Source organism: Magnolia sinica, chromosome 18, assembly GCF_029962835.1.
Source record: "Magnolia sinica isolate HGM2019 chromosome 18, MsV1, whole genome shotgun sequence".
Taxonomy (NCBI): Eukaryota; Viridiplantae; Streptophyta; class Magnoliopsida; order Magnoliales; family Magnoliaceae; genus Magnolia; species Magnolia sinica.
Window position 1 is genome coordinate 59347986 of NC_080590.1, and position 14261 is coordinate 59362246.

The window sequence follows — 14261 nt, forward strand, 5'->3', positions numbered from 1 at the left end:
TTCCTTCCTATACGTATCATCAATTACACTCTTCAACAACCTCGGTCTCTTCTTCTTCGACCATTGATTGAAGCTCTAGAACGAGCACCACCTGCAAGAGCAAAAGTGATTTATTAATTACACACAATGCATTATTAAATTGCACTAGTAATTGAATCACTCTTACCAGCATAGCCTTGAAGATGACCGAGATTGAGGGATATCGACCTACCCTAAAAGGATCCCAATTGATTATTCGAGGAATCCTTACAGGTATTCTACTAGAGGCCCACCCCCTGTCACCAGTGAGCATAGGAAATCGCTCGTATACCCATATCTGTATAAAATCTATTATCATGTATTACATATCGGTTAACATGTATGAAACAAAAATTCAAACACAAGCTATGACTGAGGACCAGAATAACTTGTAACACATACGCGCATTCGCAAATGTTGTATGATTTGGGGTACTGACCATTCTCACGAACATTGCCAATTATAGTGTTAACCCCATCCATCAAGCACTCCTACCCCACACTACCCAGGGGTAATTATTAAAATAATCCAAGTTATCAACCATGTTAATAAACTTATCAACACAGTGATTCTTTTGCAGAGATCTGACTATGAAATTCTCCACACAAATTATTAGTGCCAACTTCACTACATATTTATGTTGCTTTTTCCCAGCGAGTGACCGATAGGCTTCTTTTAATTCATCCCTACTCACACTACCTGCTTTTAGGTGGCTCTCTCTGATTCCTTTTTCCAGACTTTACTTTGGTGCTCTCCTCATCTCCATCATCAATTGCCCTAACTAGTCCAAACCTAACACCCATTATTAGTGCAAAGTCAAGCTCACTAAACTTTATTATGGTGCCTTGAACATCGAAGGTCAGGCCACCAACATGCCTTTGCATTAGGCAGTGCATTATTTGTTCACAACACAAGTGTAGGGTCGCGATGCAGTAATAATCTCGGTAAGACCGAGGTCAAATCCATAGGGACTAATCTTGTGTGTCTATTCTGAGAGTAATTAGAAACAAAACTAGGGGAAGATCTAACCTAAATCAGAAAAGTAGAGGGAGTAACTGTGAAGTGTTTGTTTAAAAGCTCAAGTAATTTAAAGGTGGGAACTAGGGTTTCCAAAGATCCACTTGCAGTTATTAGGATGTTTGCTTATTTGATTCAAGGCACTCAATTAGAATTGGAATCCTATTTTATCCAATTGAAAGATATTTAATAAGATTAGATCTGAACTTCCATTGATATAATTCTCAACAGATGAAAGTTGTGAAGATTAAAAGTGATTCCATCACCTAACCATGCCCGGGAGACTATAGTAGACAACAGGATATACCGATCTAACAACCAACATGGGAGAATTATGAAGAATAGAAGGGATTCCATCACTTAGCCATGCCCAAGGGACGATGGAGAACAACAGGATTTCCTACTTTCATAAACTCCAAACAGAAAAAGAAGATACTTAAAGCTATCGTAGATCTATTGTAATTTCAGTCACAACAAACCATTAAACACTAAAAGCATTCCTTAAATATCAAACTAAAATCAAAGGAGTTCAACAATAATAAGAATCAAACAAGAATAACATCACAACCATGCTACAAGCATCACCCCTTAGCCCTAGCTTAGGGATTTAGCCAACCATAGACATGATTGGATTAAAAACCTAGAAGAAAGCATTAAAAACTAAGGAGAAGGGAAGAAGAAATCTAGGGAAGTGACTCCGCCCTTTTGCTCTACTTCTCCAAACCCTAGATCCCCTCAAAAGACTTAGGAAACCCCTATTTATAAGTCAAGTTCTGCAAAATCACATAACCGAATCGAATTTATGTAGACTATGTAACGCCTTCGATGTCATCGAACACCCTTCGATATCATCGAAGGGGTTTGAATCCGGAAGTTGCACTTTTTTTCTTTCGCACTACGTAAGTCTCTGTGTCATCGAACCATCCTTCAATGTCATCTAGCAAAGCTTCAATCCATCGAACAGGTCTTCAAGTCATCGAGAATGTGTCCAAAACAATCTAGCGAGTTGCTTTAATTTCTTCAATAAATTCGATGTCATCGAGCAGTATTTGATCTCATCGAGCACCTTCCTTCGAGTCATCGAACATATCTTTGATTGATCGAGGAAAGCACCCAATATGTCCAACAATCAACTCAATTTTCCCTCATAAATTCGATGTCATCGACCAGTGTTCGATATCATCGAACGATTCTCAATGGCACCGTCTTTGTGATTTCTACGCTTGTTCTTTCGACTTCCTTCCTTCTTCACTTGGTTTTCTTGGATCTTGGAGTCTTAAAATCTTCAATCTTGGTCTCCAAAGATCCCTTCTTTGCTTTGGTGACTTTTGAGCACTAAATCCATGCTTTTAGCATTTTTTCAATCCAAGCCGTTAAATTCCCCTTGCAACACAAACACATGTAAAATATACCATTAAGCCATATTATGTTTGTAAAACCAAGAAATAAATGGGGGATGATATGCAATATTTGACCCTTAACACAACTCCCAACCAGCATTTTACTAGTCCCGAGCAAAATATGCAAAAAATAATCTTCAATCTCAGTTCAAAACTTTTTAGGAAGACAATCTTTTGTTTACTTAAGTATGAATGGGTCGAGATAAGATACAAAAGTGAGATTTAAAACCCTTAGAGCCGAATCACATAGGTAACTAATCAAGTAAGTTCTTTGTCAATCAAATCAAAGTATGAGTCTATATACCATACTTTTCAATGTGCTCAGTGAAAATCAACTTACTTTTCATACAAATACTATCATTTCATAATGTTAGCCATGCTCATCACTTCAAGATTAGTTTAAACTCAAGTACTGATTTTGAACTCATCCCCTTCTCCTTCTTTTTTCAGTTTTCGATTTTATATCGATGGTCAATTTTTATCCATTCTTTATTTTTTCATTCGTTTCTAGATTTTTTAATTCTTTTTCATGACCTCTTTGTCGATCTCCTATTTTTTACTGGTTCTTTTCTTCTTTTAAGGTGGATAAAATTCTCCAGACTCGATTCTCACTGTCTATCAATGATCAACATACTAACAATCAGAAATTCTAGTACATCTTACAAAAGGCAATTTGAGTGTATCTTGTGATTTAAAATCATGATATTCAAACTATCTCTAAGATAATTGCACACAAGATCATAGGTGGTAAGTTACTTAGATGATTAGACTCAACAATTCAAGTTTCAATCTCTATCTTATCATACTCAAAGCATTCTTAAGTACACAAGTCATTGCTTCCTAAACAGATTTTAACTTAAAACATTAAAAATTTTCAAAAATTTTGCTCAAAACTAAGAAAACACTGATTAGTTTACCTAATCCTCCACACCCCCCAAAAAAAATCTACATTATCCTCAATGTACAAGAAATAAGCATGTAATGCAAATGAGGCAACGAAAAGAAAGGAAATAGTGATGGAAAGATAATACCCAGAAGAAAGAAATTTGAAGCTTTTCCATGGATCTAAGCATAAAAATGGGTTACACACAGCAAAACTCAACAAAGTATAAGCAAACTATCCTAAAACAACGAAAGAAAACTACCCTAGTCCTAAGAAAGTGATAGATCTACCTATACCTCCATCAGACTAGGAGATCAATCCTGATAAATAGGATCACTCTGAGGTATGAACATGTCTTTTGAATCGAAGTTTTCAACAAATGACTTTGATCGATGTCCATTTACTTTGACTTCATTGCAATTTTCTGGATTCTTTATCTCGACAACCCCATGAGGATACACATTAGTAATAGTGAAAGGGTCGGTCTAATGAGATTGGAGTTTTTCCGGAAAGAGATGTAACCAAGAATTGTACAAGAGGACTTTGTGACCTGGTGTGAATGATTTTTGAAAGATGTTCTTTTCATGGAACCCCTTCATCCCATCCTTATAAATTCTCGAGTTCTCATAAGCGTTATTCCAGATCTCCTCTAGTTCATTCAATTGTAGTTTGCGTAGCAAGCCAGCATTGTCCAAGGTGAAATTTAGATTCTTAATTGCCTAGTAGGCTCTATGTTCTAACTCCGCAGGTAAGTGGCAAGCTTTCCCATAGACAAGTCTAAAGGGAGACATTCCAATAGGAGTTTTAAATGCAGTACGGTAAGCCCATAGAGCATCGGTCAATCATATTAAGCAATCTTTGCAGTCAGGGTTAACCGTTTTCTCTAAAATTTGTTTAATCTCCCTATTAAAAATCTTAGCTTGCCCACTAGTCTGTGGGTGGTATGAAGTGCTCACCCTGTGAGATATGCCATATTTCTTTATTAGATTTGCAAATGGCCTATTTCAAAAATGTGAGCCTCCATCACTAATGATGGCCCGAGGCATTCCGAATCAGGAGAGAATGTTGTCTTTTAAAAACTTAATGACCATCTGATGGTCATTGTTCCGGCACGGGATTGCTTCGACCCATTTAGTGACATAGTTTACGGCTAATAGAATATATAAATTTCCATGAGATTAGGGAAATGGTCCAATGAAATCGATGCCCCAACAATTAAATGCTTTAATTATGAGAATGGGGTTCAAAGGCATCATATTTCAATGGGATAATGCCCCCAATTTTTGACAACGAGCTGAAGCCTTGTAAAACTCATAAGTGTCCTTGAACATAGTGGACCAATAAAAGTCACACTGCATAGGCCTGAGTGTGACAAAAGGAGATAACACTGTGGTGTTCATTGTCTGGCACATACCTTCTTAAAATTTGATCTAGGCAATATTTAAATAAGTACGGATCATTCCAGAAGAATTTGCATACCTCAGTGAAAAATTTCTTCTTATCTTGTGCAATCCAATGTGTCGGCGTGAAACCTGTGGCAAGATAATTAGCAATATCAGCGAACCGAGGTGAGTGAGAGACTTTAAACAATTATTCGTCAGGGAACATGTCATTTATGGGTGTCGTCTCAAGGGAATCAAGGAGTTCAAGTCTCGAAAGATGGTTAGCCACTGTGTTTTCTACTCCCTTTTTATCTTTTATTTTCAAATCAAATTCCTGGAATTGGAGGATCCATCTTATCAAGCAGGGCTTGGCATCATTCTTGGAAAGAAGATAGTTGAGTGTCAGATGATCAGTGTAAATGATGAACTTGGATCCGATTAAGTAGGACCTAAATTTGTCCAAAGCGAACACTATGGCTAAGAGTTCCTTTTCCGTGGTAGAGTAATTCACTTGGGCAGAATTTAGGGTTTTACTTGCATAATGAATAAGATATGTCTTCTTTTCTTTTCTCTGGCCTAACAATGCCCCAATAACATAGTCAGACATGTCACACATGAGTTCAAAAGGGATACTCAATCGGGTGGCTGTATGATAGGTGTGGTAGTCAACATGCCCTAGAGCTTAGAGAAAACTTCTTGGCATTGCTCAGTCCACTCATATGGAATATCTTTTTGAAGTAGATTACATAAAGGATGAGAAATGTGACTGAAGTCCTTTATGAATCTTCTGTAAAATCCAGTGTGTCCTAAGAAGGATCGCACGTCTCGTATGCTTTTGGGTGGAGGTAGGGTAGAGATAAGATCAATCTTAGCTCTATCTACCTCAATTCCCTTGGATGAGATGATATCTCCAAGAACAATTCCCTTACGAATCATGAAATGGCACTTCTCCCAATTGAGTACCAAATTCTTTTTTTCATATCTTTTCAGCACACATTTATAATTTTCCAAACAATCATTGAAAGATGGACTAAAGACAGAGAAGTCGTTCATGAAGACCTCTAGATATTGCCCCACCATGTCAAAAAAAATACTTACATGTGTCGCTGAAAAGTGGCGAGGGCATTACACAGTCTAAATGGCATCCTTTAGTAAGCAAAGGTGCCAAAGGGACATGTGAACGTGGTCTTTTCCTGATCTTCAAGGGATATCTCTATCTGGTTGTAGCCCAAGTACCCATCAAGGAAGCAATAGCATGAGTGACCAACTAGCCTTTCCAAGATTTGATCAATGATGGGAAAAGGAAAGTGGTCATTCCTAGTGACAGTATTCAATTTCTAGTAGTCAATGCACATTCTCCAATCTGTAGTCACCCTAGTTAGCACAAGTTCATTGTTGGCATTAGCTATTATGGTGATTATGGACTTCTTAGGAACCACCAAAGTTGGACCCACCCATTGGCTATCCAATATAGGGTATATGATGCCCACATCTAATAGCTTAAGAACCTCGACCTTAACCACTTCCTTCGTGTTTGGATTTAGTCTACATTGTGATTTCTTAGAGGACTTCGCATTATCCTCTAGATAAATGTGGTGAGTACAAATCAAAGGGTCAATTTTCTTGAGGTCCGCAATCGACCATCCAAGTGCTCCCTTATGCTTAATGATGAGATGAGCATATTCTATTGTTCTTACTCAAGGTGGGACGAAATCACCATCGGTTATGTCTCATCTTAACCTAAATAGACATATTTTAAATCAGAGGGCAAAGGTTTTAAGTCAAGCTTCGGTGACTTAAGGTTAGACGGTAGAGGCACAACATCAGTTTGGGGTAAATCTTCAAATCGTGGCCTCCACCAGTTAACTTCAAGTACTTGCATGGTATCTAACATGGTCCCCCTCTCCCTAATCACATTATCGTCAAAATCATGGGAGTGGGCCAGGCACGTCTCTAGAGGGTCAAAAGATAGGTTAGAAGTGTTCTATCTTCTACGAAAGAATCAATCAAGTTAATATCATGAGAATCATCTTCATCCTCTAATTGTTTGCCTGTGTTGAAAAAGATATTCAACTCCAATGTCATATTTCCGAAAGACATACCCATGACTCCATTCCTGCAATTAATGATTGCGTTTGAAGTGGTAGGGAATGGTCGACCAAGAATAACGGGAATTTAAGTGCTCATGTCCATGATAGGTTGAGTATCCAAGACAATAAAATCCACCGAATAGTAGAATTTTTCAAGCTGAACCAACACATCCTCGATTATCCCTCTCATTACACGGACTGAGCGATCAGCAAGTGTAACATGGTCTGGATGGGTTTTAATTCACCTAAACCCAGTTGCTCGTACACCGAGTATGGGATCAGATTCACGCTTGCTCTAAGTCAAGAAGTGTGTACTCAATCTGGTAGTTCCCAATTACGCCAGCGATGGTTGGGCTACCGGGATCCTTGTACTTTTGTAGTACATCTTGCTTTAGGATGGCACTCACTTTTTTAGCTAAAAATATTTTCTTTTGGATACTTTGTCATCTTTTGGTCGTACACAAGTCTTTCAAAAATTTAGCATATGAAGGTATTTGCTTAATGACATCTAGTAGAGGAATATTGACCTTCACTTGCTTAATTGCCTCTAGAATGTCCTGAGAGTTAGAAAGAGATTTTGGTGCTATCAACTGTTGGAGGAATAGTGCAATCGGCTTGCCTTGAAGTTCCGGTTCTAACTCTTGTGGAGTGTTGCTAAGTCTATCAGTTTCATCTACTTTCGGGTCGTTAGACTTTTCAGCCCTTATGGAATAGATTTGTCAATTATCTTCTCACTCCTAAGAGTGGTGATAGACTTAGCTTACTCTATTTGATTTGAAGAGCTTGGATCACTTATTTCATATTGTGGTTTAGGATTGGGGAAGGGTTAAGCTGGAAGAATCCATTTTTCCCCAATTGAATTTTTGCCTCACACCCTTGTATGGCCTTTGAAAGGTCTTGAAGGGTTTGCAATATACTCTGAATGATAAGCTCTTGGTTTTAAATATATTTCCAGACTTGATCCTCTTGAGGTTTCCCTTGATTCAAGAATTGGTTAGGGATTCCTTAAGAAGTAACAGTTTGTCCATTCCTCCAACTAAAGTTCGGATGATTTCTCCAACTAGGATTATATGTATTAGAGATGGGTCCACTAAAAGGTCTTTGGTAGTTGTTTACGGCATTCGATTGCTCGTTTAGTGCCTCTTAAAAAGCAGGTATCGTCGAGCAATTTTCAGTTGTATGTATGTTACAAGCACAGATACCGCAAACAACTTCCTTAGCCTTATCCTTCTTAAGTTCCATGACCTTGACCTTCCTTGCGAGTCTGGCCACTTTAGCATTTATATCATCATCCTCTTTCAGCAAGCATATCCCACCTCTCTCCTTTGCTTGAGTAAGCTTAGATGTGGTACTAGGTTTTGGGGTGATGTCCCATCACTGTGTGGTTTCAGCGAGTTTGTTAAAGTAATCCCACACCTCATCGACATTCTTGTTCATGAATTCCCCATTGCACATCATCTCGATGAATTGGCGCATGGGAGATGTCTATCCATTGTGGAAGAAAGTTGTTATGCACCACATTTCAAAATCGTGTTGTGGGCATGAACTGACGAGATCCTTGAACCGCTCCCAACATTGGAAGAATGTTTCATCTTCCTTTTGGGCAAAGTTCATGATCGACTTCTTGATGGTGTTCGTCTTATGGTATGGAAAGAATTTTTTTATGAAATCCTTCATCATGTCATTCCATGTGTCAATAGATCATGGACGTAGTGAGTACAACCACGTCTTAGCTTTCTCTCTCAAGGAGAAAGGAAAGAGTTTCAGTTTGACCGTGTTCTCAAACACATTAGGAAAGTATAAAGTGGCTATAACCTCATCAAACTCTTGCAAGTGCAGGTAAGGACTTTTAGATTCAAGTCTAAGGAACTTTTGTAGGAGTTGGATCACTCCAGCCTTGATATCCATGTTTCCTGGAAAAACCATACAAGAAGGGGTGCTTACCCCCGCCGGTTGTAAGTAATCTCGTAAAGTATGAGGCGGGGGTGCTTGATGCACCTCATTCTCATCCTGGACTTCGTCAACCCTAGGTTGAGATTATCTTCCGGGATGATTGACCAGTTGATTAGCAGTCATAATCTCAATTGGCTCTGAGGATCTCGAGTGATGTCTAATCCTGTGATGGATAGATAACCCCTCAATTAATCCTCATTCACTCAAAAGACGTCGAGTGTTGTCACAGACCCACTTAGGTATGAAACACTCTCAGCCCTCAATTTTAGATTCTAACATAAACCTAAGGAAAGAAGAAAATAGAAATCTAGAAATAGAAAGGGAGTGAAATAGAAAGAAGTTACCAAATTAGAAGTTCCTAAATTAAGATCCTGCAAAACAAAATAAAACAAGTCAGTTTCTAAAAATAGAAATTCTAAAATTAGAACATTTCTAAAAACAAAAATAAAAAGGTGAGTTAGTTTCTAAAAACAGAAAAAGAAAGTTTCCAAACCTAAAATTAGAAGGTAAGTTTGTTTCTAAAATAATTCAGAAAACCCTAATCCTAAAAATAGAAAATAGAAAAACCCTAATCTTAAACTAATTCCAAAACCAGCTAATCTCATAAAAACGCAACTGTTAGTCCTTGGCAACAGTGTCAAAAACTTGTTCACAGCCCCAAGTGTAGGCTCGCGATGTAGTAATAATCTCAGTAAGATCGAGGTCGAATCCACAGGGACTAATCTTGTGTGTCTATTCTGAGAGTAATTAGAATCAAAACTAGGAGAAGGTCAAACCTAAATCAGGAAAGTAGAGGGAGTAATTGTGAAGTGTGCGTTTAGAAACTCAAGTAATTTAAAGGTGGAAACTAGGGTTTCCAAGGATCCACTTGCTGCTATTAGGATGTTTTCTTATTTGATTCAAGGCACTCAATTGGAATTGGAATCTTGTCCTATCCGCGGAAGATATTTAATAAGATCAGATCTGAACTTCCATTGACCTAATTCTCAACAAATGAAAGTTATGAAGATTGAAAGTGATTCCATCACCTAACTATGCACGGGAGACTATGGTAGACAACAGGATATATTGATCCAACAACCAACATGGGAGAATTGTGAAGAATAGATGGGATTCCATCACTCAGCCATGCCCAAGGGACGATGGAGAACAACAGGATTTCCTATTTTCACAAACTCTAAACAGAAAAAGAAGATACTTCAAGATATCACAGATCCATTGTAATTTCAGTCGCAACAAACCATTAAACGCTAAAAGTATTCCTTAAATATCAAACTAGAATCAAAGGAGTTCAACAATAATAAGAATCAAACAAGAAAAACATCACAAACATGCTACAAGCTTCACCCCTTAGACCTACCTAAGGGATCTAGTTTACCATAGACATGGATTAAAAACCTTAGAAGAAAGCACTAAAAACTAAGGAAAATGGAAGAGGAACTCTTGGGAAGTGGCTTCGCCCTTTTGTTTTACTTCTCCAAACCCTAGATCCCCTCAAAAGACTTAAGAAACCCCTATTTATAAGTCAAGTTCTACAAAATCGCAAAATCGGATTGAATTTACGCAGACTGTGTAACGCCTTCGGTGTCATCGAACACCCTTCGATGTTATCGAAGGGGTTTGAATCCGGAAGTCGTGCCTTTTCTTCTTTCGCACTGCATAATTCTTTGTGTCATCGAACCGTTCTTCATTGTCATTGAGTAAAGCTTCGATCCATCGAACAGGTCTTTGAGTCATTGAGAATGTGTCCAAAACAATCTAGCGAGTTGCTTCAATTTCTTCAATAAATTAGATATCATTGAGCAGTATTCGATGTCATCGAGCACCTTCCTTCGAGTCATCGAACATATCTTTGATTGATCGAGGAAAGCACCCAATATGTTCAGCAACCAACTCAATTTTCCCTCATAAATTTGATGTCATCAACCAGTGTTCGATGTCATCGAACAGATCTTCAATGTCATCGAACGGTTCTCAATGGCAAAGTCTTTGTGATTTCTACGCTTGTTCTTTCGACTTCCTTCCTTCTCCACTTGGTTTTCTTGGATCTTGGTGTCTTGAAATCTTCAATCTTGGTCTCCAAAGATCCCTTCTTTGCTTTGGTGACTTTTTAGCACTAAATCCATGCTTTTAGCATTCTTTTCAATCCAAGCCCTTAAATTCACCTTGTAACACAAACACATGTAAAATATACAATTAAGCCATATTATGTTTGTAAAACCAAGAAATAAATGGGGGATAATATGTAATATTTGACCCTCAATATTATTTAAGCATGGGACTTCCACCCAGCCAGCGGAAAGTCTAGTAGAAATCCAAAATAGTTTTTCTTAAACAATTCCTTTCTACTAGGATTCTTGTCCAAATCTTCTATCATGTACTCTTTCAAAAAACTGATGGAACACTTCGAAGAGACTTGTGCCTTTTTGAAGTCTAAGTAGGTGGTCATCCTTGGCTGGTTTCGACCTACATTCCAATAAGGTTCTAGATTATTATGCAATAAGAGTAGAAGATGGTCTTGTAATTATAGGAGGAGTTGAAATTTACCAAGGGTCATAGTTTATTACATAGTGGATCATGGTTGTAATCCATAAAGGGTCGTGGTTGATAGCAGATAGAGAAGGATCGTGGTTGTCATCTACATTAGGTCATGATTGTCAATCACGACCCATATAACATGTGAGCCACGATCCATTGTGTCTATCGACCACGAACACAACCATGATCCATTGTGCATGTTAACCACGATCCACTGAGCATATAAACCACCAACGCAACCACGATTCATTGTACATGTGAACCACGATCCATTGTGTCTATCAACCACAATCCACTGGCCATGTCAACCACGACCCAATGTACACAATAAGTCGTGGTTCACATGAATAATGGGTCATGGTTGTCATGTTATATGGGTCATGGTTGCTAACAGACAGAGAATGGTCATGGTTTTCTTGCATATTGGATCATAGTTGTCATCCACATTAGGTCGTGGTTGACAACCACGATCCATTGTACATGTGAACTACGATCCATTGTGCCTATTAACCACGATCCATTGGGCATGTTAACCACGAACACAACCACGACCCAATGTACATAATGGGTCGTGGTTGTTATGTTATATGGGTCATGGTTGCTAACAGACAGAGAATGGTCGTGGTTCACTTGCACATCGGATTGTGGTTGTCATCCACAATAGGTCGTGGTTGACAACCACGATCCATTGTACATGTGAACCACAATCCATTGTGCCTATTAACCATGATCCATTAGGTATGTCAACCATGAACACAACCACGACCCAATGTACACAATGGGTCATGGTTCACATACATAATGGGTCGTGGTTGTCATGTTATATGGGTCGTGGTTGCTAGCATGTAGAGAATGGTCGTGGTTCACTTGCACATTAGATCATGGTTGTCATCCACATTGGGTCATGGTTGACAACCACGATCCATTGTACATGTGAAACACGATCCATTGTGCCTATTAACCATGATCCACTAGGCATGTCAACCATGAACACAACCATGACCCAATGTACATAATGGGTCGTGGTTCACTTGCACATTGGATCGTGGTTGTCATCCACATTGGGTCGTGGTTGACAACCACGATGCATTGTTCATGTGAACCACGATCCATTGTGCCTATCAACCACGACCCATTATTCATGTAAACCATGACCCTTTGTTCAGGTAAACCACAACCTTTCTCAACAAGCTATCAACTATGACCATTTTTGTATATCTGTCAACCACGACCCATTGGGTTTAGTTTACATTAACAATGGGACGATGTTGACTGGTAAGGTAGGAATAACTGATGATCGTGGTTCTCAACCATGACCCATTATTCATGTGAGTGGAGTGAGGGTGGAGGTTGGCAACCACGACCCATTGTTCATGTGGTTCGAGATTGGCATACACTGAGGCATGGACTAAGAGTGGAGTTTGACATACATGAGGTCTTATCCACATACCTTGTTTTCCCATTTCTATGGAAAGATGTCAGAGCTAGATTGAAGAAGTGATAAACATGGTAAGTGATGGTGGAGTGTCCCAAGGAAGAAGATTCAAATGCAAGAAGTGGCAAGGGTCCCAGAGAAGAAGCTTCAAATGTCAGTGGAAGATTCGGTGTTCAGTATGGGGCCAAACGGTCATTTTCCCTTATGTACATTCCTCCGTACGATGTCTCTAAGTCCCATCGAATTGTATTTGGTCTAATCTGCTTGGTCCATTCTCCTAATAAATTTAAGGAAGTCAAATGTCCAAAGAATGATCAAAATATTCAAATCTGATGGACCATAATAGTTCAAAATAGTATGTACTATATAAGCAAACCATTTGTCCTTTTTCCTCACTGCGGGCCACTGATAGCTCGATACGGTGTCAATATTACACATTTATAAGAAAATCATCAGCCTTAAATAATACTAACAGATTAGATTTGATTTATGATGGGCCCAGGGACCATAATAAGAGGATCAACGCTTGGTTTTAGGCATCGAGAATCGTGAGTGAATCTATCCACCTTCTCTCACCATTTTTTTGTACCTACTTGCGATTAATTGAAATGGTACAAAGTAAGATCTGTGGGGCCCAAAGTGATGTGTATATGTCATCCAACCATTCATCATGTGTAATATACGTATATAAAGGGATAGCATAAATACCATGTTTATCAGAAAGGTGTATGGCCCACTTAGTTTTCAACACTTGATCACTATTTATTATGGCATGGTCTACTTCATCTATAAGTAACATTCATATTTTTGGATAAAGATTATGATGAACTCATACAAGTTATGAACCATGTAGATTGAAAACTTATGTCACAGTTGTCCCACAACTGGAAAATAACTAATGCCATATGAAACAAACAAGCAACCACCACAAGACTTCCTGCATTGACCTCTCTTCTTCATTATTACCTCTTTGTACGTGTAAAGGGCATTTTGGTCCCAAAAAATGACAACCACGACCCATATAACATGACAACCATGATCTATAACATGACAACCAAGACCCATATAACATGACAACCACGACCCATGTAACATGACAACCATAACCCATATAACATGACAACCATGACTCATAACAACTGACAATCACGACCCATGTAATATGACAACCACGACCCATATAACATGACAACCACGATGCATCGGTGTGGGCTCCACGAGTTGGGCCTTGCACACGGCAAAAGCATGATCCATATAACATGACAACCACAACCCATAACAACTAACAACCACGACCTATGTAACATGACAAGCATGACCTATATAACATGACAACCACGATGCATCAGTGTGGGCCCCATGAGTTGGGCGTTGCACACGGTCCTGAAAAGCACGATCCATATAACATGATAACCACGACCCATAACAACTAACAACCACGACCCATAACAACTGACAACCACGACCCATATAACATGACAACCACGACCCATATAACGTGACAACTATGATGCATCAGTGTGGGCCGCATGAGTTGGGCCTTGC

At 38.8% G+C, this 14261-nt stretch overlaps 1 non-coding gene across 1 annotated transcript; it reads left to right on the forward strand.

The window, feature by feature from the left end:
• Nucleotides 1–8315: 8315 nt before the first annotated feature.
• LOC131234167 (small nucleolar RNA R71) lies at nucleotides 8316–8422 on the forward strand. The gene has a single exon (XR_009165575.1). It is a non-coding gene; the product is annotated as a small nucleolar RNA R71 (small nucleolar RNA).
• The last annotated feature ends 5839 nt before the right edge of the window (nucleotides 8423–14261 follow it).